Below are 25,060 nucleotides of genomic sequence, written 5' to 3'. Positions count from 1 at the left end.
TTGTTAGTTTATACTATTGTGAGTCGTATAACCATGCTTGATATGACCTAGTGACCTTTACAGCGTTCTTCAAGTGTCGATTAAATGACATTTGTCACCCCAGGCATGCCTGCCTAACTATAGCTAGCAGTTCAGGTGTGGGATTGTCAGTCCCGAATAGATCTATTCACAAATCTCACGCTCTCCCTCCAGGAGACTCTGGTTATACTATGATAGAATTTAATTCAGTACACCTAAGGGTACAGTTTTGAAGTAGAGTCTCACAGTTTTGTATAATCTAGTTTCTGTAGTGTTCTCTTGTACTTGAATCCGTTGTATAATGTATATGGTAATAATTATACTTAAATAATTATTAAATGATGTACTCTTGTAGTAATGTATATCATAAACTAAATATGTCATAGTTTATATGTTTACCCATGTATGAAATCTGAATCGGTAAGAGCTATGTATTGAATTCCCCAAACTATACCCATTATAGTTTTCTTGAAATGTTATGTACTTGGTTTGTAAATTATTCTGAAAACTATGCAATTAGGTTTCCAAGATAAAAGTGTCCCTTATGCTCAACATAGTACAAAAGGGATAAAATATCTAAATATTTTATAAAACATAGAAATCGTTTGACTGTATCAATTGCATAACTTTTAAACTTGTTAAAATCATTTATGTTTGGCTTGTATTCCCCCCTGAAAACATTAAAAATCATAAAAGTGTAGGGGTATGAACTCACTGTTAGTTGTGCACAAGCGTCGAATCAACGGACTGTAATGAAGACCCTCGAGTTGTAGTGTGGCACTTAACGGAATCCTAATAACAATTAAATACATAAATGTATCTAAATTAGCGATTTCATTAGATAAAGTGTTAGAAAAACACTTGCTTTCGGTTAAGGAATGTTACCGGGACTTGATTGAATCGACGAAAATGGGTTTTCTGTCTAATACGCCACTTAGGAAGTGTGTACGGGCGTGAATGGGGGTTTACGGCCGTGAACAGGTGGGCGACCGTAAACTGGTGTACGGTAAATGAAGATTTGCAGATTTGAAGGGTGTACGACCGTACACTCAAGAACGAGGATGCTGGATTCGACGAAAAACGTGTTCTAGATGCTCCGAAATGACTCCCAATGACGAATCTTGATGATTTTCGGAAGGATAAGAGTGTTTTAGGGGTGTACGGTCACGAGTTTAGAGAGAGAAGAAGTGAGTGTTTGGCCAGAAAAATGTAAATGAGGGGTAGGGTCTCGTATTTATAGGGGTTTTTCGTGGTCGGTGGTGGGGTCCACCAGATGTTGGCCGTAAACGAGTGTACGGCCGTAAACTCTCCTAGGCCGAAAACCAATGTTTTGATCGACGGATAATTCGAGATTTCATGAAGTTTTGGTTCTGACTCATATATAAGAATTTAATTATATAAACTAGATGATTTTCTAAACCACGAAGTTTGACGGAAAACTTAATAAAATTAAAATTTTATTAACGGAAATCGGATAACGGAAACGGAAAAAGGTTCGGGTTGTCACAGGAGTCTGGTCCATGATCATAGGAGTCTGGTCCATGATCATGTACTCGAGTCAAGGAGGGCTGAGATAAAACAAGGAAACTTGTAGTGTGTGTGTGTGTGTGTGATCCCTCAGTAGTGATGAGTATTCTGATGGTTGTTATGATATGCTGCAGCATGGTGACACTACGTACTAGACCAGTTGGCAGTTCAGGTGCCGGCGAGGGATCGGGCCCGGGCTCAGGAGTCGGACACCTCGATGAGCAGATGAGAGAGTTTATTTCAGATGAGGTTACATGCAATATCATGGACCAGACTCCTATGATCTTCGGTTAGGTTTAACCCTATTTCACAACTCTCGTTTGAGTCTAACCGTTGTAAGGAGAGACATTTCATTCGAAGAATTATCTGGTCTTAGTAATATGTAATTGTATTCGCGAGCTAGTTATGGTGAGATAGCAGAGATTTCTTATGCAGGTGATGGCAGAGAGTGGGTCGGAGATTACCCTAGGGCAAGCCTAGGATGAGATTAGTGTTAGGAGTAGTGGTAGTGAAAGGGACTTGGTGGAGTCAAGGAAATTCTTGAGGAAAGTAGGGATAGATGTGGAAGTTAGTATGGGCCTATACTATTGAAAGCAGAGGATCTGTACTCGAGTCAAGGAGGGCTGAGATAAAACAAGGAAACTTGTAGTGTGTGTGTGTGTGTGTGTGTGTGTGATCCCTCAGTAGTGATGAGTATTCTGATGGTTGTTATGATATGCTGCAGCATGGTGACGCTACGTACTAGACCAGTTGGCAGTTCAGGTGCCGGCGAGGGATCGGGCCCGGGCTCAGGAGTCGGACACCTCGATGAGCAGATGAGAGAGTTTATTTCAGATGAGGTTACACGCAATATCATGGACCAGACTCCTATGATCTTCGGTACGGTCAAGAAGGGTATTTTGGAGATTTTGGACGAGAGATTGGGTGCATTCCGCACCAAGATGGCGGCCATGATGGGGGCGTGCACATTGCATTCAGGGAGTTCAAAGCTTGTGGAGCTCCAGACTATCATGGGGCTAGGGACCCCATTGCTAGCAGTAGGTGGTTGACAAATGTCACCAATGCTTTTCGTACTAGCCGATGTCCCAAGGAGGACAAGGTTCGACTCACCTCCTTTCTTCTGAATGACAGAGCACGTGATTGGTAGGAGGAGGTTGGACATGTTATTTGAGACAATGTTGTTATTGATGCGATGACATGGAGTGACTTCTCGGACAGGTTTAGGGCCGAGTTTGCACTAGTGATTGAGGTATAGCAGCTAGCACGGGAGTTCCAGGACCTCCAGCAAACTACAGAGACGGTGGCTAAGATCATCGCTAAGTTCAGGGAGAGGGCCCTTCTTGTTCTACAGTATGTGGCAGACGAGGAGATGAAAAAGGCTCGGTACCATGAGATGTTGAGGAGTGGCATCAGGCAGTTTGTGAGCCGGTCCAGCTGCAAGACGCTGGAGGATATGATCGCTCGAGCCAGGGAGAGGGAGATCGACTTGGAGGCAGAGAGGAAGAGGAACCCTGACGAGGTTCAGACGTCCGCGGAATCATGCAAGAGGCCTAAGGTATCAGATTCTAGATTGAGGGGTCATCATGACCGTAGTCGTTGTGGCAAGTGCGGCAGGACACACGAGGGTGCATGCAGGAGTCGTAGTGGTGGTGATTCTGGCTGCTTCAAGTGCGGCCGGATCGGTCATTATAGCAGGGATTGTACTGCTACAACCACCCAGGGATCAGACCTCATCTGCTTTCATTGCAGTCAGCAGGGCCACAAGAAGGCCCAATGTCCGAGTTCGGCTATAGTGGGACAGGTGATGGCACCTGCCCCTGCGACATTGAGGATCGCCGACGGCCGTCAGGGCCGGGCAGAGGCGCATGCGGCAAGGAGCAAGGCTTTCCAGCTGCCTACAGGGGAGGCGCGAGCGGCTTCCGATGAAGCAGGTGTGTATCTTTTGCCTTCCTATCAGTTTTTATTTATGATTTTATTGCTATTGTCTTGCATTGGTATGAGTAAATGTATCTTGGAGTTATATTTTTCTGCTCATGTTCGGATTATATGCCATCTGCATACCATGAAACTTAGAGTAGTAGTGTGAGGTCGTCTCCTTATATAGTGGGTTCCCAGGATGCGGTAGTTGTAGCAAGTGTGATTGGAGCTCAGGAGGTGTTCCGTTAGTCTTCAAGAGTTGTAATGCTTTAGCGTTGGTTAGTTTTGGAACACTAACAGTGGTAAGCATTTGTTTCTATCGGATTGATAATTGGATGGTAAGAAGGATTGGGAATCCTTCCACTCTTGTGTGCTGTAAGATATTAGTTGAATCAAAGTGGGGGGGGGGAATCGTTCAGGTATTCTGGAACAGAAGTAAATGCGAAACTAGGATGAGTTCGCATTCCCGCTGGGGAGGAAGACAACCCAAGTGGTTTTTTGGGTCGAGGAGTGTGTTAGTTGGGAGTTTGGGAAACTTCCCAACGTTGGTTTCACGTCTTATTGGTTGGGGTTTCTTATGATCATATGGGTAGTCTTTGGGAGTTTGAGCTACTCCAAGAGCCCAGGATTGAAGATCCTCACGTTTCTGAGTTATTAGAATCATAAAAAGGTAACATTATGGTTAAGGACCAACCATGCAAAGGTTTTGGGTCTTGGTTTATGGATTGGAAGCTTTAATGGAGTTTTGGGTTCTTTTGGGCCATGCAAAGGTGCCAAGTCAAGGACTTTATGGATTAAGACTCTGATAGGAAACTATTTTGAAGACTTGAGCTTTGGAATTAAAGTATTAAGACATAAATGTGGTTTTTCGTCACTGATCGGGAACGCGGCGCGTTCACCTTGGGAACGCCGTGCGTTCCGACGTAGAGTCCCGACCAACGGTCTAGTAACGAAAGCCCAACGTTCGGACATGTAACACCCCAACTCCCATGTAAAAGCTTTGTGAGTTTATGTTCATTTTGTAAGATCTACTTGACGAGTTGGATGCCCTAACTCGTCGAGTAGGGACCAGTTTGACCGCGGGAATTAAGTGACCAACTCGACGAGTTGGAAGACCCGACTCGACGAGTTGGAGCTGGAATGAGAAAACCCTAATTTCAGGGTTTGCACCCTATTTAAAGGACCTTAAGTCCCTTCCTTCAGCCCCTTATCACTTGTTGACAGCCAAAAGGAAATCCTAATCGATCTAGACTCCATTCTTGAATGTGTGAGGGGCTAAAGTCTGTTTTGGTGCTTTCATTGAGAGAACTCAAAGATTTAGAGGCTTGGATTGAAGAAGAGGAAGTGGATCTGCCATCTACATCGTTTTGGGAGCTAGCCTGAGGTAAAAATCATGTACCTTGACCCTTTCATACTTAGATCTATTCTTTGGACACTTAGGGGTTAAAGGAGCCACTTTGGGTTTGAGCTTGTCACAAGAACAAGGCTTTAGATCTGGACTTCTCCAGGCCCCAAATGCATAAAGCTCTCAGCTTTAATTCATATGGACATCTTATCTTATCATAATTCTCATTCTAGACTTGGTATTCGTGGTTCTAATCCTTTAAGACCTTGCATGCACGTAAAGTTTGCAACTTTACGTGGAATATGTGCCTTAGGAAGCTAGATCTACAATTTGGAGCTTTATAGTGGCTTAAAATCGTCTGAATGGGTAATGGACTGAAGGAACTCGATGAGTTGCATGGTCAACTCGACGAGTCAGATGAAGATTTCCTGAGGATGATTTCTGCATGGACTCGGCGAGTCAGTGAGACGACTCAACGAGTCAGATGGGGTTTTCCCGACTTTTGGACACGCTTGAACTCGACGAGTTGCCTGGAAACTCGGCGAGTCAACTAGGGTTTTATGACTCTGTGAGTTCTGGAGGAACTCGACGAGTCAGTATAGTGCACTCGACGAGTCGGTTCAACATGGACTGTTGACCTTGACCTTTGACTCTGACTTGGACCAAAGGTTGACCAGTTTGACCTCTGGGGGTATTTTGGTAATTTTGGAGTTAATTGAAGGGAGTCATCAGTGAGTGTAGGTGTTGGTTTTGGAGCTGCATTTGGTGGAGTTGACTTTATCAATTCGAGCTAGTTATGAGGTGATTTCTCCTCACTATATCAACAGGGTCTAAGGCACCAATGTTGGCCCTTATCGGATTTGTATTCGGGTTTATTGCATGATATGCATATTGATTTACATCCTGGTAGTTAGGATGATGATATGCTTAGTGACCTAGTTAGGTCGGTATCCTGGTATGTAGGATGATGCTATGTTAGTGACCGGTTAGATCTGTATCATGGTTATAGGATGTTACTATGATTGATGATCAGTTAGATCGGTTAGATTGTTATATATGCTAGCGTATGATATTATGTGCACATATTTATTTGATTGGGGGTTGGTTGAGGCGGTCCTGCTTTGTACCAAAGGCCAACATACCCAGGGCGGTCTGGATTGACTACAGGCCCAAGAGGGCATGTTTGTCAGACCGAAGGCCCGACGAGCGGTCCGGATAGGTTGTAGGCCCTGCGAGGCGGTCCAGACGTGCCGAAGGCTCGGAGAGCGGTCCAGATAGGTTGAAGGCCTGCGAGGCGGCCCAGTCAGGCTGAAGGCTCATTATGCATGCTGTTTGTTTATATGTTATTGATATGTTTTATGGCGTTGGTATTTTGGGGGTAACTCACTAAGCCTTCAAGCTTACATTTATCGATTATTGCTTCAGGTACTTCTGATGATCGCGGGAAGGAGAAGGCGTGATCGTACAGCTCCTCATATCCTATGATTTTATGAGTTGATTATGGGATACTCTGACATTATACTATTTTGAAAACAAGTTTTTAAATAATCATGGGTTTTGAAATGTTTTAAAAATTTTAAGTTTGGCATGATTTTTATGAGTGTTACAAGTTGGTATCAGAGCCTTGGTTTGAGTGAATTGGAGGAAACACTCGCGTGTCTCCAGTCTCAAACTGAGGACAATATTTTAAAAGCAATTTTCTTAAAATGTTTTCTAAATAATAAAGGAGGGTGCAAGTGTATGATCAGCCGGAGCTCGCGGATAGACCCCAAAATACCTTACGGAATATTTGATTTATGTGATATGTTAGAACAGAATGCTAGTATTAGGCTAGGGATCTTCAGGAATTACATGATAGAATTTCCTGCTTATATGATGCCTGATAGCCTAGGGTCTTTCCTTATATTAAATTGACATCATTACTGTAGTTGCTTAGTGTATGCATCACGACCGTACATAATTAAGATCTTATAGCCTAAGAATGTTTGGTTTGGCCTTATTTCCTGTTCTTGTTTGATGAAGGGCTTAGGGTAGGATCAGGTATTCGAAAGTCTATAGGGTCCATCGTTATGTATGGTTAGCATACACAAGTGCTGCAGGGTTGGTGGAGGTTTCATGGATGGGTTGTTTGGATGAGTCTGTCGGTTATGAGATATTTAGCCTTCCTCTAGGAGTGAGGATTGAGCGCATGCCAAGCCTATGTATAGTTTTAGGGCATTGTGATGATACTTGAGACAAATATGGGTAGGTGTGGAAGGTAGTATGGGCCCGTACTACTGAAAGCACAGGACACATACGTGTAGCAAAGAAGTCACAACCCCTAGGGTTTTGTTGGGAGTTGGTTCCCGGATTGTTATGTGGAATATCTAATATCTTTTTGGTATATTTTCAGCATGGGTGTTACACGACGATTTGTGACTGGATCCGGGTCAGGATCAGGAGAGGGCGGACAGGAGGCGCCGACTGCGCCCGAGACTATCGGCCATATGAGGCCAGACGAGATGGACAACATGATCCGGGAGATCCTGCATGATGAGGTTGCTGCTATGTTTCGGGCTCAGTTGCCGGAGATGTTTGGGTCTATCAAGACCGCTATGGTGGAGTATTTCAATGATCGCTATGCAGCCCTCACTGAGGTGGCCGTCGCAGCTGTATCGGCGGTAGGATTGGGAGCCGGTCGGGCTTTTCAGTATCGGGACTTCGACAACACGAAGCCCCCTACTTTTGATGGGACGCAGGACCCCATCAAAGCCATGAGGTGGATGTCTGACATGGAGGGGTGCTTCTTCACATGTCCATGTCCTACTGACCAGAAGGTCAGGTGTTCCCTGAACCTGCTGAGGACTGGGGAAAAGGACTAGTGGAGGTTGGTGACTGGGTCGTATTCGGATGATCAGAGACCTGCTGTTACTTGGGAGCAGTTCAGGGATACGTTCCGTGCTCGCTACATTCCACGAGTTGAGCGGGAATGGTTAGCTCAGGAGTTTCTGGATTTGAGACAGGATAGCGAGACGGTGATGGAGATCACCCGCATGCTCACAGAGAGGGCGATGTTCTGCCCGGAGTTTGCTTCTGAGCAAGCTCAGGTGACACGTTATCTGAGCATGCTCAAGACTGATATTCGACAGTTTGTGGAGATCCAGCATTGTGATACGGTTCTGGATCTATAGGAGGTTGCTAGGCGGCATGAGTTGGAGTTTGAGTTGCAGATGAGGGAGCAGCGGCAGGCCCCGGCACAGTCACAGCCGGCGTCGAAGCGGTCTAAGACCGTTGATGCCAGGTCAGGGGGAGAGCAGGGCCGCACTTGTGGCAAGTGCGGGAAGGGTCACTCGGGGGTTTGCAAGTTTAGCAGTGCGCGCCGCAAGTGCGGCAAGGAGGGGCACTATGCCAAGGATTTTCGCCAGACAGCCCCGATTCAGGATATGAGGATCTGCTACCACTGTCATCAGGTTGGTCACGTGAAGACCAACTGTCCACAGCTCGCAGCCAGGCCGGCGCAAGCTCCAGCACCGGCTACACTGCGGATTACTGACGGGATTCAGGGTCGAGCAGCGCCCCCGAGGGCCCAGGGACGCGCCTTCGAGCTTACAGCAGAGTAGGCTAGAGAAGCACCAGACGTGGTTGCTAGTATTTTTCTATCCCTTATCTTACTAATTATATTTGTTTTATGCTTATATATTTGTACCTGTGATTAGGTACGTTTTTAGTGAAATCCTTACCTGCCTTGGTATTATTTGACTCGGGGGCAAGTCGATCGTTTGTCTCTCAGACATTTAGTAGGGAGTTCGGTTTTCCAGTAGGAGAGCTAGAGTGTCTGTTGCGAGTCTTTATTGCCAACGAACACTGGATTTCCGCTTCTTCGGTCTATCGGGGTTGCGTATTAGAGATCTTCGGAGTATCTTTCCCGATTGACCTGATTTCGATTCCCATGGGGGATGTATGTGTGATCGTGGGTATGGATTGGCTTAGTTGCTTCAGTGCCATGATCGACTGCGAGGGTCAATGAGTGGTAGTTCGAACCCCAAGAAGGAGAGAACTAATTGTTTATGGCGTGGGCACCAGATTGGGATCAGAGTTTTGTTCGGCTGCCAGGGCTCGGCAGTACATTCAGCACGGGTGTGCGGGTTATCTAGCGTATGTGGTGGACACGCAGGTCAGGGAGCAGGTTTCAGTATCAGAGGTTCCAGTGGTCAGAGAGTTTGTTGACGTGTTTCCGGAGGACTTACCCGGAGTGCCTCCGCAGAGGCAGGTTGAGTTTAAGATCGACCTAGTGTCGGGTGCGGCCCCTGTCGCCAAGGCGCCATACCGGTTGGCACCACCAGAGATGCAGGAGCTGTCATCACAGCTGCAGGAACTGCTGGGCAAGAAGTTCATTCGTCCGAGCCGTTCCCGGTGGGGAGCGCCGATACTCTTCGTCAGGAAGAAAGATGGTTCACACCGGATGTGCATTGATTACCGGCATTTGAACAAGTTAACGGTGAAAAACTGTTATCCACTCCCGAGGATAGATGATCTTTTCGATTAGTTGTAGGGAGCATCTTGGTTCTCCAAGATAGACCTGAGGTCCGGGTACCATCAAGTCAGGGTTAGGGAGGAGGACGTGGAGAAGACCGCGTTCCAGACTCGTTATGGACATTACGAGTTCGTGGTGATGCCGTTTGGGCTCACCAACACGCCAGTAGTATTTAAGGACCTGATGAATCGGGTCTGCAGACCGATGCTCGATCGCTCGGTCATAGTTTTCATAGATGATATCTTGGTGTACTCCAAGACCCGAGAGCAGCATGAGGAGCATCTTCGGGAGTTATTGGGAGTTCTGAGGCGAGAACAACTTTATGCCAAGTTCTGAAAATGCGACTTTTGGTTATGAAAGGTCCAGTTCCTGGGACATCTCATTAACCAAGAGGAGATTTTGGTAGATCCGGCCAAAATCGAGGTGGTTATGCAGTGGGAGATTCTGAACTCTCCCTCAGACATTAAGAGCTTTTTGGGATTGGCAGTGTACTACCGAAGATTCATAAAGGATTTCTCCAAGATTGCAGTACCCCTCACTTGTCTGACGAGGAAAGGGGTGGATTTTCGGTGGGGCCCCGAGCAACAGAGGGCGTTTGAGCCCCTCAGACAGCGACTATGCGAGGCTCCAGTCTTGACTCTTCCGGATGGAGTTGAGGATTTTGTGGTGTTCTGTGATGCATCCATCATGGGGCTGGGAGCGGTTCTCATGAAGAGAGGACGGGTGATAGCCTACGCATCGCGGCAGTTAAAGCTGCATGAGACTAGATACCCTACTCATGATCTGGATTTGGGAGTGGTGGTATTCGCTCTCAAGATTTGGAGACATTACCTTTATGGGGTCCGTTGTACCATCTACACGGACCACAAGAGCCTGAGACACATCATGGATCAGCCGAACCTGAACATGAGATAGCGCAGATGGCTGGATGTAGTCAAGGACTACGACTGTGATATCCTCTACCACCCAGGTAAAGCGAACGTGGTTGCGGACGCTCTGAGCCGCAAGTCAGCTGGATCATCCATTCCAGTGACATGCATGAGGATTTTCAGCGATTTCTCCACTTATGGGCTTGATCAGGGAAGCCCAGGCAGAGGGTATGCGTTAGGAGAATTGGAAGTTGGAGAGGATTAGGGGGGAGAACACCCGGTTTGTTCAGGATAACCGAGGATTATTGACCCGTTGCGGTCGGGTATGGGTTCCGATGTTTGGTGGGGTCAGACAGACTATATTAGAGGAGGCTCATAAGTCTCGCTTCTCTATTCACCCGGGGGCCACCAAGATGTATCGGGACTTGTGATTGAGTTACTGGTGGTCGTGCATGAAGCGGGAGATCGCTTGGTACGTTGAGAGGTGTTTGACTTGCAGGATGGTCAAGGCCGAGCACCAGAGGCCACATGGCAAGTTGCAGCCTCTGGAGATTCCCATGTGGAAATAGGAGCAAATGATGATGGATTTCATCACCAAACTGCCGAGAAAGGCGAAGGAGTTCGATGATATTTGGGTCATCGTGGATGAATTGACCAAGAGTGCTCATTTTCTGCCCATTCGGGAGAGCTCATCGACCGAGAAGTTGGTTGATGTGTATATACGCGAGATTATCGCTCGTCATGGGGTTCCGGTCTCTATCGTCTGAGACCGTGATGTTCGGTTTACCTCCCGATTTTGGTAGAAGTTCCACGAGGAACTGGGCACACTGTTACGCTTCAGTACAGCCTATCATCCGTAGACGGACGGCTAGAGTGAGTGGACCATACAGACTCTTGAGGAAATGTTGAGAGCCTGTGTTATTGACTTCGGTGGGAGCTGGGACTCCTACCTACCCGATCTTGGAGATGTGGCACACCAGTCTGTTGGGGCGAGGTGGGTCATAGGGTGATGGGTCAGACCGAGGTAGTCTTGCAGACTACCGAGATGATTTAGCAGATTAGACAGCGGCTGCAGACCGCACAGAGTCAGTAGAAGAGCTACGTTGACCGCGCCGGTCTGAGTTGGAGTTTCAAGTCGGTTACATGTAACTCCTGAAGGTCTCACCCTGGAAGGGTTTGATCCGCTTCAGGAAGAGGGAGAAATTGGGTCCCCGATACATTGGACCGTTCTGGATCATTGCCAGGGTTGGCAAGGTGGCATATAGACTCGAGCTACCAGAGGAGCTTAGTCAGATCCACAATACTTTCCATGTTTCCCAGTTCCAGAAGTGGGTTATGGACGAGGGGGAAGTAGTGTCCTAGATGATATTCAGTTCGATGAGCGCCTGAATTACGTGGAGAGGCCTGTGGCCGTTCTTGAGAGGAAGGTGAAGATTCTACGGAACAAGGATATACCTTTGGTAAATGTGCAGTGCGAGCATCGGAGAGGATCCGAGTGGACGTGGGAGCCGGAGGCTGAGATGCGGGAGCACTACCCCGAGTTGTTTACTGCAGCGGACTTCAAGGACGAAGTCTAGTTCAAGTGGGGGAGAATTGTAACACCCCAACTCCCAGGTATAAGCTTTACAAGTTTATGTTAATTTTGTAAGATCTACTCGACGAGTTGGATGCCCTAACTTGCCGAGTAGGGACCAGTTTGACCGCGGGAATTAAGTGACCAACTCGACGAGTTGGAGCTGGAATGAGAAAACCCTAATTTCAGGGTTTGCACCCTATTTAAAGGACCTTAAGTCCCTTCCTTCAGCCCCTTATCACTTGTTGACGGCCAAAAGAAAATCCTAATCGATCTTGACTCCATTCTTGAGTGTATGAGGAGCTAAAGTGTGTTTTGGTGCTTTCTTTATGAGAACTCAAAGATTTAGATGCTTGGATTGAAGAAGAGGAAGTGGATCTGCCATCTACATCGTTTTGGGAGCTAGCCTGAGGTAAAAATCTTGTACCTTGACCCTTTCATACTTAGATCTATTCTTTGGACACTTAGGGTTTAAAGGAGCCACTTTGGGTTTAAGCTTGTCACAAGAACAAGGCTTTAGATCTGGACTTCTCCAGACCCCAAATGCATAAAGCTCTCAGCTTTAATTCATATGGACATATTATCTTATCATAAATCTCATTCTAGACTTGGTATTGGTGGTTCTAAGCCTTTAAGACCTTGCATGCACGTAAAGTTTGCAACTTTACGTGGAATTTGTGCCTTAGGAAGCTAGATCTACAATTTGGAGCTTTAGGGTGGCTTAAAATCGTCTGAATGGGTAATAGACTGAAGAGACTCGACGAGTTGCATGGTCAACCGACGAGTCGGATGAAAATTGCATGTGGATGGTTTCTGCATGGACTCGGCGAGTCAGTGAGATGACTCGATGAGTCAGATGGGGTTTTCCCGACTTTTGGACACGCTTGAACTCGACGAGTTTGCTGGAAACTCGGCGAGTCAACTAGGGTTTTATAACTCTGTGAGTTCTGGAGGAACTCGACGAGTCAGTATACTGCACTCGACGAGTCGAGTCAACATGGACTGTTGACCTTGACCTTTGACTCTGACTTGGACCAAGGGTTGACCAGTTTGACCTCTGGGGGTATTTTGGTAATTTTGGAATTTATGGAAGGGAGTCATCGGTGAATGTAGGTGTTGGTTTTAGAGCTGCATTTGGTGGAGTTTATTTTATCGATTCGAGCTACTTGTGAGGTGAGTTCTCCTCATTATATCAACAGTGTCTAATGCACCAATGTCGGCCCTTATTGGATTTGTATCCGGGTTTATTGCATGATATGCTTATTGATTTACATCCTGATAGTTAGGATGATGATATGCTTAGTGACGTAGTTAGGTCGGTATCCTGGTATGTAGGATGATGTTATGTTAGTGACCGGTTAGGTCTGTATCCTGGTTATAGGATGTTACTATGATTGATGATCTGTTAGATCGGTTTGACTGTTATATATGCTAGCGTATGATATTATGTGCACATATTTATTTGATTGGGGGTTAAGTAGAGGCGGTCCTGCTTTGTACCGAAGGCCAACATACCCAGGCGGTCCGGATAGACTACAGGCCCAAGAGGGCATGTTAGTCAGACCGAAGGCCCAGCGAGCGGTCCGGATAGACTGTAGGCCCTGTAAGGCGGTCCAGACGTGCCAAAGGCTCGGAGAGCGGTCCAGATAGGCTGAAGGCCTTCGAGGCGGTCCAGTCATGCTGAAGTTCATTATGCATGATGTTTGTTTATATGTTATTGATATGTTTTTTGGCGTTGGTATTTTGGGGGTAACTCACTAAGCCTTCGAGCTTACATTTATCGATTACTGTTTCAGGTACTTCTGATGATTGCGGGAAGGCGAAGGCGTGATCATACAGATCCTCATATCTTATGATTTTATGATTTGATTATGGGGTACTCTCACATTATAGTATTTTGAAAACAAGTTTTGAAATAATCATGGGTTTTGAAATGTTTTAAAAAGTTTAAATTTGGCATGATTTTTATGAGTGTTACAGGACATGTCTTGTTGGGCCAAGATGGTGTATCGGGCCTTGGTGGGCCCAATGGTTTTGGAGCTTAGTGGGCCTAATATGCTTGGTCCTTGGGCCATCGGAGAATTATTATTATTGGACCATAAATCGTTGGACTTTTGGGAAAGGCCCATATAGGGTTGGGCCCAATTTAGAAAATTGGGCCATTAGTGGGCTTGGGAAGTCTATCTAGTAGTGGGCCTTTCATGTTATGGTTTTGGGCTTTAGGCATAGACCAAAGTAGATCAAGGGTAAAATGGTCATTTTACCCTAAGGAGGGTTATTGGTTTTTGGACTAAGTGTTATTTTGGTAATGGTAGCTCGGGGAGTCGAGAGATCAGCAGATCGGGGATCTACCAGCTAGCAGGCAGAGGATTATCCGTGAGATTCAGTTTTACGAGGTGAGTTTCCCTTTGTGTGAATGGGTCTAAGGCACCACTGTCGGCCCGTATATATATGCATGTATGATTGTATGTTCCGGACTACAGTCCGATGTTGGGCGGTGCCTGAGGAATGTTGGTATGCTTGATGTCTTCGTGATTCCTGCATGTGTCTATATTGTATGTTTCCGGATTACGGTCCGATGTCGGGCAGGGCCCGAGGAATTTTTATATGTATGTTTCAGGACTATGGTACAATGTCGGGTGGTACCCGAGGAAGGTGTGTGTCACACCCCCAAACCAGAACGGCGGAAACGTTCGGGGCGGAGGACGTCATGTATAGTATCACAACAATGCATAATAGTAAAACAAGTAACAACATCATCCATTGCATTAATAATATAATTTTAATACAAGTATGTTCTGTAGTTTGTAAGACACCAAAATATGAATCAAAAATAAGAGATGAGTCTTAAACGTGCTCCATCTTCTCAAAACCTGGTCATCGGTACCTGTCTACTGGTGACCTGAGAATACAAGTTATTTTGAAAGCGTAGATCAACATTAAGCTGGTGAATTCATAAGTATTTAATGTCTTTGTTTGTATAAGTTTGAAGAAAGTGTTTGTAACTGTTTGATGTAAAAGTTTGTAAGTGTTTGAATGTAAATGTTTGTAAACTTCCTAGAAAATCCTATATTTTCTACTAAAGTAGTCTTCTACCAAGACCTAACTGTTCTTTTGTAAAAGTGAGTATTTTCCCAAAGTATGACTATCATTAACAAAATATAGTTTTCATTATCGTTTATGTGAGAAGATCACAATGTGAATGAAATGGGAGAAATAAGGATGTACTGTAGTTTTATCTAAGTAACTACCAATGTACTAACTACCTTGAACCTGTTTGTTTAATTAAGGTAAAATGTGATAAGATTATAACCATACTTGATTGACTAGTAAGACACGACGTTCGAGACCCCGAAATGGTATGACATTCGTCACTCGTAGACCTACAGGTCCCACTGTAGCTAGCAGCAAGGTGTAGGATGGTCAATCTCGTATAGATCTATACACAAATTCACGCTCTCCCTCTAGAAGACTCTGGTTACAAAACGTGACACGACAGTATATTGTCGCGCCATGAAGTAGTATCTCACATAGATGTTATCTTGTTATTGTATTAGTGTAGTATGTTCTCTCTGTCTCTAGTATGTAGTATGTTCTCTCTGTTCTCGTATATAGTATGTTCTCTCTGTTCTAGTATGTGGTATGTTCTCTCTGTCTCTAGTATTTAGTATGTTTGAACTGACTCATGTATGAACTGACTCTTGTATGTTTCATTGTTCTAGAGATAGTAAGTAGTGACTTCCTAAACTATACCTATTATAGTTTACTAGTAAAGTTGTTTGAATGACTGTTTATGTTTGAACACTTTTGCTACCCAAAGGTATTGAACTGAAAGAAATAACTTTTATATCTATATACATATACATAATATATAACTAAGATTCAAATGACATGCGGACAAACAACCGAATACCCTAAGTCCACAACCAAACAAGGAACAGGAAATAAGGCGAGTTATCAGTCCTAAGCCCTTTCAATCTTACTCATATAACTATATCCATATAGACATGATTTGAACAATATATGAGTTTAAAAGAGTTTAATAAAGAATTTAACATGTAAAAGAGTTTATAAAACGATTTGAAGCAGTTTGTTTGATAACACAGTTTTGAAATATAAGAAATCCACTTGTTTGATAGTTATTAATCACATGTGATTGATATAATAACTATAATGTTTCTACTTGTATTTCCCCCTCCCCCCCCCCCCAATAAAAGCATTTAAAAGTCATTTAAAAGATAAGTTGAGGGGTATGAACTCACCTGCAGTGAGTGATACGAATGAAAGATCGATAAAAGGATGATGAGTGTCAAGTGAAGCCTCGAGCATAAACGGATCCTAATAAGCATATAATGACACATATATGTATATAATTAGGGTTTATACAACTAATTATGAAAGTAAACCACCCTAGGAACTAAGAAACACTTAGATTGAAGTGTTAGAAGTACAAAGGATTGCATAAAATGCGTGTACGGCCACACAAGTGTGTGTACGGCCACTAGGTGTACGGCCACTTGGGTGTACAGCCAGGTGTACGGCCAGGTGTGTATGGCCATGGAGTGTACGGTCGTACACTCCTTGAAGAATTTGCCAGAAAGTGTTGTCCAAGGCTCTATCGTGCATACTCTAAGTGTTCTTGATCTTGTGTTGGAATATAACATGAGTTTTAGGCCAAATATGCACTAAACAAGGGGTGTACGGCCATATGAAGGGTGTACGGTCGTATACTCTTTGTGTCCATGCATTATATGATGTTTTAAGGCTAGAAAAGGAGTGATTCACAAGCCTAACTAGAAGATGGAAGAGATACTTACGAACTAGAAGCCTTTAGGGGTGTTTAAGGTCCAAGAACTAGTGTGTGTTCTTGGTGTTCTTGAAGATCTAACCAAAAGAAGTAATTTCATGGATGAAATCATGGATCTTCACTAGATAGTGTAATGAATCAACTAATCAAAGGAAGTAACACTTACATTTTGAAGATCTAGGTGAAAAACCCGATGATAGTTGAGAGAGAATCGATTTCTTGGCTTGAAGGAGTGAAAATTGATTAAAAATGGATAAGTCCCACATATATATGTGAGAGTGTACGGCTAGGAGGGGGGGTGTACGGCCATACATACATGTGTATGGCCGTACACTTCTCATGAAGTAGTGTTTGGCCCTTTTGAAAAGTGGTGAACTTAGGGAACTCATTTCTAAACCCTAACTTTGAAGCTACTAGGCTTAGAACACTCAAACTGACTCTAAACAATGCTAAAAGATAGCAGAAACGAGTCTGACTTTGATTGAATTACACGGTTGTACAAGATAGAAATTTCGGGTTGTCACAGTGTGCATGTTTAGTTATACTTGTTGTCTTTGTGATACTCGTATGTGCCTGGTAGGGAGGTGAGTGTGGGCGGGGTCTCGTATCTCATCACTAGTTGAGTGTGGACGGGGTTTCATATCTCATCATTAGCGGAGTAAGGGTGGGGCCCATGATAGGCGAGGCTTTAGGACTGGAGCATGTAGTACTTTGTATGATTCTTTATGTGTTAGTATGATTACATGATATTGCTTGTATGTGTATTGCGGGCGGGGCCCAGAGACAGGCGGGGCCTGGAAGAAACAGATATGTATATCGAGCGGGGCTCGATGCCAGGCGGGGCCTGATGCCGGATATTGTCTGATGCTGGGCGGGGCCCGATGTAGGGGCGGGGGCCCAGTATATGTGATTATGTGTATGGTATGTGGTAGGTTGGGGAACTCATTAAGCTTCGTGCTTACGGTTTGCAGGTACCTCCAGTTGCAAGGAGAAGAGCTCAGGATGACTGCATTGCACACACCATGATGTTTATCCTGGGATGTTTACTATGATGTTTTAATTTGGAAACTCTGATAATAATGTTTTGAAATACTTTGACTCGTGTTTTGATGGAATGGTTTGATAACTATGGTTTTATTAATAATTAAAAACGAAATTTTTGGACCGTCTTTTTTGGATGTTACATCCCAATTCATAAGAAAGAGGACAAGAGACTTTTGCACGATTTGGGGAATCAAAATGATAATGTCCACTCTTGTTCATCCCCAAGCTATTGGTCAAGCAGAATCAAACAATAAGATCATAGTAAACAACATGAAGAAAAAGATAGATAAAAAGAAAAGAAGATGGGCAGAAGAGCTTCCTTTCGTCCTATGGGCAGATAGGACTACTTCCAAAGTAGCCGCAGGTCAGACCCCTGCTCCTTGGTGTTTGGGACAGAAGCAATAATCCCTACCAAAGTAGTGATCCCGACAGCAAGATACTTGCTCCAAAATCAAGAAAACAATGACAATATCCTAGCCCACGATCTTGACACTGTTGATGAACTCAGAGATCTTGCCAAGATACGCAATGCTACTCATCAACAAAGGATCACCAAGGCTTACAACAAGAACATAAAAGTCAGAAGATTCCAAATAGGAGACTTGGCATTAAGGAAAACATTCCAAAACACCAAGGATCCTAGTGCAAGTAAATTAGCTCCTAAGTGGGAAGGACAATATCGCATAGATGCTGAAGCAGGAAAAGGAGCATATTGGCTAGCAACATTCAAAGGAGACATTTTGCCAAGATGTTGGAATGTTATACATATCAAAGCATACTATATGTAAATAAGATCAATTGATCTTCAACAAAACCAAGGTGCACATATTCTTTACTTTAAACTTTTCATCATTACTTATTTTCTCTTCAAATACATTACTAACTTGAGCATCGGAGGGGCGTTAGCTAGACTAACACCCACCCCTAGCTAATGCTTGCTATGCAGAACAACATACAGCTAAGGATCTCCATAAGCAATGATCCTGAAACATAAGGATCCTCAAGGTTGAAAATCCTGAAACATAAGGATCCTCAAAGTCGAAGATCCTAAAAGATAATGATCTTGACACATGAAGATCTCAGCATCTTAACACTTGAACAATTCCATTATATCAACGGTATGATCTTTAAACTATCATATATACAAGCTAGAGACTGATCATCTCTCCTACGTTTAAGGGTACTTAATCCCCTCTAAGGTTTAAAGAGTTAATTACCTCTTTCACACAAACTAAGGTTTTTACATCTCGCTTGAACGTACGATATCTAACTACGGGATATGAATAAGGGGATCATTTCACGATACAGTGGCTTGGCAACCTATTATCTTTGAACGTAAGTTAAGATCCTTAAGGTTTATAACAGTTTCATGTTATCTGAAATTGGGATCTTACCCCAGAAATTACATAAGGTTTATAACATCTTCATGTTATCACACGTTGGGATTTTTCCCCAGAAAATATGCACTAATCATAACATTTTCATGTTATCATATGTAGGGATCTTACCAATGAAATATTTCACAAGTTGGGATCCTCCTCAGTATATAACAGTAACGTGTTATCAATTGAACTTATGATGTTACCCAAGAATTTTGTCAAGGTTTATAACCTAAACAGGTTATCCTAAGAAGGGAATTCCCCCATATGATCTAATGATTAAGGATCCTCGCCGTTAAGAGTCCTCATCCTTAAGGATCCTCATCCTTAAGGATCCTCATCGGTATGGATCCTCATCAGTAAGAACCTTATCATCAGGAGTCAACAACGATCCTAAGTTCCTTCCTAGGTTGAGATTTATCCTCAGTAAATTCTAAGATTGAAAAGCTTATGGAGCTTAAGGAAAAAAACTTGAAGACAATCAGGTTCCATCTTTCCTTGTTCTTAACTTTGAAATTTTAAGTAAAATTAAGGATCTTAAACTTTTTAGGATCCTAAAAATCCAAGTACTATAGTTGACACGCAGATTAAACAGGACAAGGAAATAAAGACAGATAAAAGGGAAATGCTACCATGTCATTCAAAAAGTTGCACACCAACCTACTAAGGCAAAATCTAAAATGTCTTACATAAAGAAAAAAACTACTTAATTTATCTTCTTGCATGCCTAGACCTTAGATTGATCATCATTGGTCCCATATTTCTCTCCTCCCTCCAACGGCTGCGATGCAGGATCCTTAGTAACAGGAGCAGGCTTGCAAGTCAGTTGGGCTAATGCCTCACGCCAACCAACCACGTTCCAGGATCCCGAATTTTTAAGATCTTCAGCAAGCTTGATCTTAGCTTCCCAAATAGTTATCGCAGCGCTACTCTTCACCTCAGCAATCACCTCCTCAATCTCCGCAGCATGCTCGCCCTCTTTCTCAGCCTTCTCCTTACTCAAAAGTTCCACTCGCTTCAAAAGATCCTCATTGATCGTCTTCCACACCTTTTCATGTTCCTGAAGAGTCTGCTCAGCTCTCTCATCCTAGAGCCTCAAATCGGCAGAGATATGGTCGGAAACCTGCAAAAGATCAAATGACAATACAAAATAAAAAAAATAACAAATAATGAAAGAAAAACTTACGGCTTGAGTAAAAGTGGTCAACTTCCTGAGAGCATCCTCAATGTCGAGATTCTCTAAACCAAAATCCATGATCTCAGAAGGCTTCCGCTTCTGGGATCCTGAAGCCTTAACTGTAAGGTCTACGTGAGATCTCTTGGGAGGAAGAAGAGTGACACCTTTTTCTTTCTTAACCTTGATCAAAATCGCTGGTCATATCGTCTTCAAGATCTGCCAAACCAAAACGATCCTTGGACCAAGTGGTCTTGGAACCTACCAAAGATCCCTATCAACTCAGGATCCTTATCAATCTAAAAGAAGTATCCAAGCTAAATAATGTTACCAGTAACCATAGAAGCAGTAGTAGAAGAACCCTCTTGGAGACAGGAATGTTCGAACCTGAACGACCTTTCAGGTGCAGGAAGTGCAAGAAATTGGGAAACCTTGTCCTCGGAATCACGAATAGCAGGAACAAGCTCCTCAAATCTGAATGATGCATCAAAACAAACAAAATAAGGGAAGTAAATTTCAAGATCCTTAAAATCTAAATTCAAATCCTACCCTTTTTAATCCATGTTTTTGGCAGGGAATCCCCATCGGGAATCGAATCACGTCTCACGAAGTAGTGTTTTTCCTTCCAAGCACCATCATTTTGTTTAGATTTCAAAATGAGGTGGGGTTTGTTTTTCTTAACTCTTAACAGGTAATGGGAAGAACCAAAAGTAGAAAGATCATAAATGAGAGCCAACTCATGTAAACCGATGTCCATATTCTTGGACTGATTCAAGCAATCAATCCAAAACAGGATCCTCCAAACCACATGCATATCTTGGATATAAGAAATTTAGGTAGTCGAAAAGAAATCATGAACGATACTAGTAAAAGGATAAGTTAACCTAGAGTAAATGGGTATTCTGGAAAACAAACCCACGTCGAAGAAACAAAATCTGGTTGAACGGTGGCCTCTAAAGGTCGAAAAACTACATCGGAAGGAAAAACCCCAATGGCTTTCAACGATTCCATATCCTCATCTTTGAAGGAGCAAACCTCATCATAAGATAATATTGCTTGATCATTGAATTCATTCTTGGGAGAAGTAACAACACTAGCTCGATAACGACTAGTTTTCTTAACCATGACGAAGAAAATCGGAGGAACAAAAGAAAACAAGTAAGAGGAAACTTTACATTCGCAATAAGACGATGACGAATAAAGAAAGTAAAGAAGAAATTACCGGAAGCCCATATTTATAGCAAAGAAGAGATAAGAAAGATGATCTGACTGCTTCTCAGTTACCTCGAGATGAATTAAACTTATCCATTAAGGGACAATTTTTAAAACTCTTCTTTATCTTCTCTTTTTAATTTTTAATTTACGTTATCCCTTTAATATTCTTGAAATTGACTCCTATATTTTCAGGAATAACTTGGGGGCAATTGTTAGGGCCAGGATCCTCAAAGCATTTAGGATCCTCAAACATCATCAGATATTTAGGATCCTCAACTATCTCAGGATCCTGACTATTACCATTATTATTATTTACTAACATTCGTAACGGTTATATTTCGTTCTTAACAAACACATGTGCAGAAATAGTCAAGAGAAGACTTATTCTCAACAGAGTTTCATCTCAATTATGCTAAAGACCCAAAATACCAAGTCAATCAACGTTCACAAAGCTGGTCTTAGAGGATCTCGGGAATATCAGACATCTTGTTAGCTAGTTTAGACTATAAGACACATGTATCTCACACACGACACTCTACTTACTCTTAGATTACTCTACGAACTTTTTCATTTGTTCTTATAGAAATACTCTTTGTAATCGTCATTTTATGTTAATAAAATCATCAAGGCAGGTGATCATTATCACCTCCCAAGGTTTTGTGTCCGAGATCCTAGCAAGGATCAAGGGCTTTCCTTGTAAACAATCGTGTCATTCTCTTTACCTTTTTTCTATTGCGCAATTCAAACATCACAACCTCTCATTCAATTTGGTTGATTTATACTTGTGTAATTTTTTTGACCAAAACACTAAGCATGTCTTAGCTACTACAAAATTGATTTTGAATATAATAAGTACCTTATGTCCCAAAATAAGCATAATTGTAGCTAAAATTATTATAAATATACATGAAATATATGACTAAATATTCACATATCAAAATTCCTCTGGTCTATTGACTCTAACTTTGCCATTACAGTCGCCATATCTTCAGAACCTCCACTTCCATCCTTGTAACCTCTTGTCTTTTCATCTCGAGGGTTATGATATTCCCTCGAGTGCTTGGAGAACTCTTCAATCAACTCCTTAATTGTTGCTAGAGTCTTCTTGGTTAACAGTCCTTAAGAGTCAAGGAGTTGTTTAGTCGTCACGTTTACCCCGTCATAAAAAATAGAGACCTCTTGTTGCACGTTGAGGTCATGTTGTGGGCAATTTCTGAGTAACCCCTTGTACCTCTCCCAAGCTTCATACGACAACTCTCCTCCTTGTTGCTCAAAATTAGTTATGTTTTTCTTCAATTTTGCAACTTTGGATGGTGGGCTGAATTGTTTAATGAATTCTTCATGAAGCTTTGCCCAAGTTGTGATGGCTCCAGGTGGAAGTGCTTTGAGCCAATCTTTTGTCGCCCCTCTAAAAGTAACTGGAAGCATCCACAACAACACTATTTCTTGTGGGGCATTAGGAACGTTGAAGTAGTTGGCTATGTCGTTCACTTCATCAAGATGCTTGTAGGCATCTTCGTGATCTTTCCCATAGAATGGGATGTCCTTGAACAATAGAAAGTATGTGCCCCTTTAACTCAAAGTTGGTGGTGTTCGGAATTTCTGGTTGTACAAGACCCGACCCGTTATATCACATCGGTTTCTTGTACTCTTCCATGGTCATCTTCACAATGCCAGCCATCTTGTCTTCTGGTTGGTTGTCTTTTTCAGATTCTGAATCGGCCGTGTAGTCACTTTCGACTTTGTTAGAATTTTTCCTATGGCTTGTCCTTTTCTTTTCTTCTTTCCTTGTTGATTTTGCGAAGTATGGACTTAAGATCTTCAAAACCAGGTACTGTAAAGGATGAAGATGCGTAGGTCATAAACTGGCTACAACAAAATAGAAAACAAACGCGTAAAAAGAACAAAAACAATTAATAGAAAACTGTCAGGACGTCTGCCATGGCATGGTGATAGATCGCTACGTTGTGGTAACGTAATAGACAGAAAACTAAAAACAGGAAAAATTAACATAAAAACTTAAACTTTATATGAAATAAATCTCACACAAAGGATCGAAACAAGTTGCAGATAAAAATTAACTAAAATTAATACATTACTCGGCAATTGCGCCAAAAACTTGATTCGTATTTTATGTACTAAGTAATAAACGAACTAATCTTGACTAACTAATACGCGATAGGCAGTGTACCTAATCGAATAGCAGGATAATTCAGGCAAGTAGGGTATCGAACACAGGGAACAGTAATAACAGTTAAAATATCTACTAAAGTTAACTAATTTTAATAATCAAATAAAAGAGGGGGATTTTCTAGTTTTGCAAGTCTAGATACGTAAAAACTACTTATCAAAGAAGCAAATTGGCAAAGAAACAATTTAAAACTAAAGAAGAAACAAAGAAAAGATTGTTAACCAAGAAATTAAAGAGACTTTCGCTTAGATTCGATTCACTTGCTCCTATAGTTGATTTAGTGGAAAAAATGGATTATTATTTTGTTGCTTACCGATTCCTAGATTGATTAGAATTATGATCAATACAATAATACTTTAGCTAAACAAGTTCAATCCTTCAGTAATCAATTGGACAATTAAACAAGCAAACTAGTATTCAATACGAACTATGCAAGACTTGTAATTTTGATTGACATAAATGGTTATAAATGTCAATTCAATATATGATTGTTCTTCATATATTAACTCCTACATTTAAATTACCAACTTTTCTATTTAATCCTAGGTTTTTTGTCAAAACACTAGTCTTATAACAAATTTATTCACAATATCATAAGATTCAAGTCAATTAAGATAGATGTATCATACAATCTCAATTAGACACAACAATAAACAGAAAATAAGTTGTCATTAACATAAAAAGGTTCTTTTCCAAATCCTCCAAGGGATGTCTCTAGTCTTCAAAAGTCGACAATAGCTTCAAGTATAAGTTAGCGTTCAGAGAGGAATCGATCTATTTATAAAACCCAAAATTCGCTTACCATGCCATGGCAAATAGGTAGCACGGCGTGGTCATCATTAAAATGGCGTATCCACCAAGTAACATAATGATCAGGGAGTTTCCCTTTACCACAGGGTGGTTGGTGATCACCACGTCGTGGTACTCCAGATTCTAGGCTTCTTTGACTTCAGTTGACTCGGTCCAATTTTCCCGCTTCCAGCTCTCTGCAATAGCTTCCTTTTAATGTCGAGCATGTCTTTGCTACTACAAAACAAATTTTAAATAAATTAAGCATATTTTGTCCTATAATGAGAATAAATATAGCAAAAAGTATTAAGAAAATGCATAAATTATATGATTACATATGCACATATCAATTCAAGAGTTACAAATATAAAGTTGCATTCAAGTTGTAATTTTTATTTTCTATGATATTTTACCATGTGTGTGCTTGGTAATTTAGCAAAAATACCTTGAGGTTATGGGGTTTTTAAAAGGGTATATGAGAAGGGATGTAGGAATGAATATTTTTCAAAATGAGTGCGGCGCATTTATGAGGATCGTGAGTATTTAGGGCTTGGGAAGTAATTAGGAGTTTAGACAAAAATACATGCATTGAGGCAAGACATAATTGGCGAATTCAATTTGGGTTATTATGTGTGATATTGGTGAGCAGGATTTTTATGTGGTGGTGTTAGAATGAAAATACAATAAAAATCAGTTTTG

At 42.4% G+C, this 25,060-nt stretch overlaps 1 non-coding gene across 1 annotated transcript; it reads left to right on the top strand.

The window, feature by feature from the left end:
• Nucleotides 1-22,573: 22,573 nt before the first annotated feature.
• Nucleotides 22,574-22,680, top strand: LOC145118346 (small nucleolar RNA R71). Its single transcript, XR_013713301.1, has one exon. It is a non-coding gene; the product is annotated as a small nucleolar RNA R71 (small nucleolar RNA).
• Nucleotides 22,681-25,060: the final 2,380 nt, after the last annotated feature.

The sequence above is a fragment of the Lactuca virosa genome, chromosome 5, assembly GCF_052849685.1.
Source record: "Lactuca virosa cultivar CGN04683 chromosome 5, Lactuca_virosa_CGN04683_v6, whole genome shotgun sequence".
Lineage (NCBI taxonomy): Eukaryota > Viridiplantae > Streptophyta > Magnoliopsida > Asterales > Asteraceae > Lactuca > Lactuca virosa.
The sequence above is the reverse complement of the archived record's forward strand: the minus strand, read 5'-3'. Positions and strand labels throughout refer to the sequence as shown.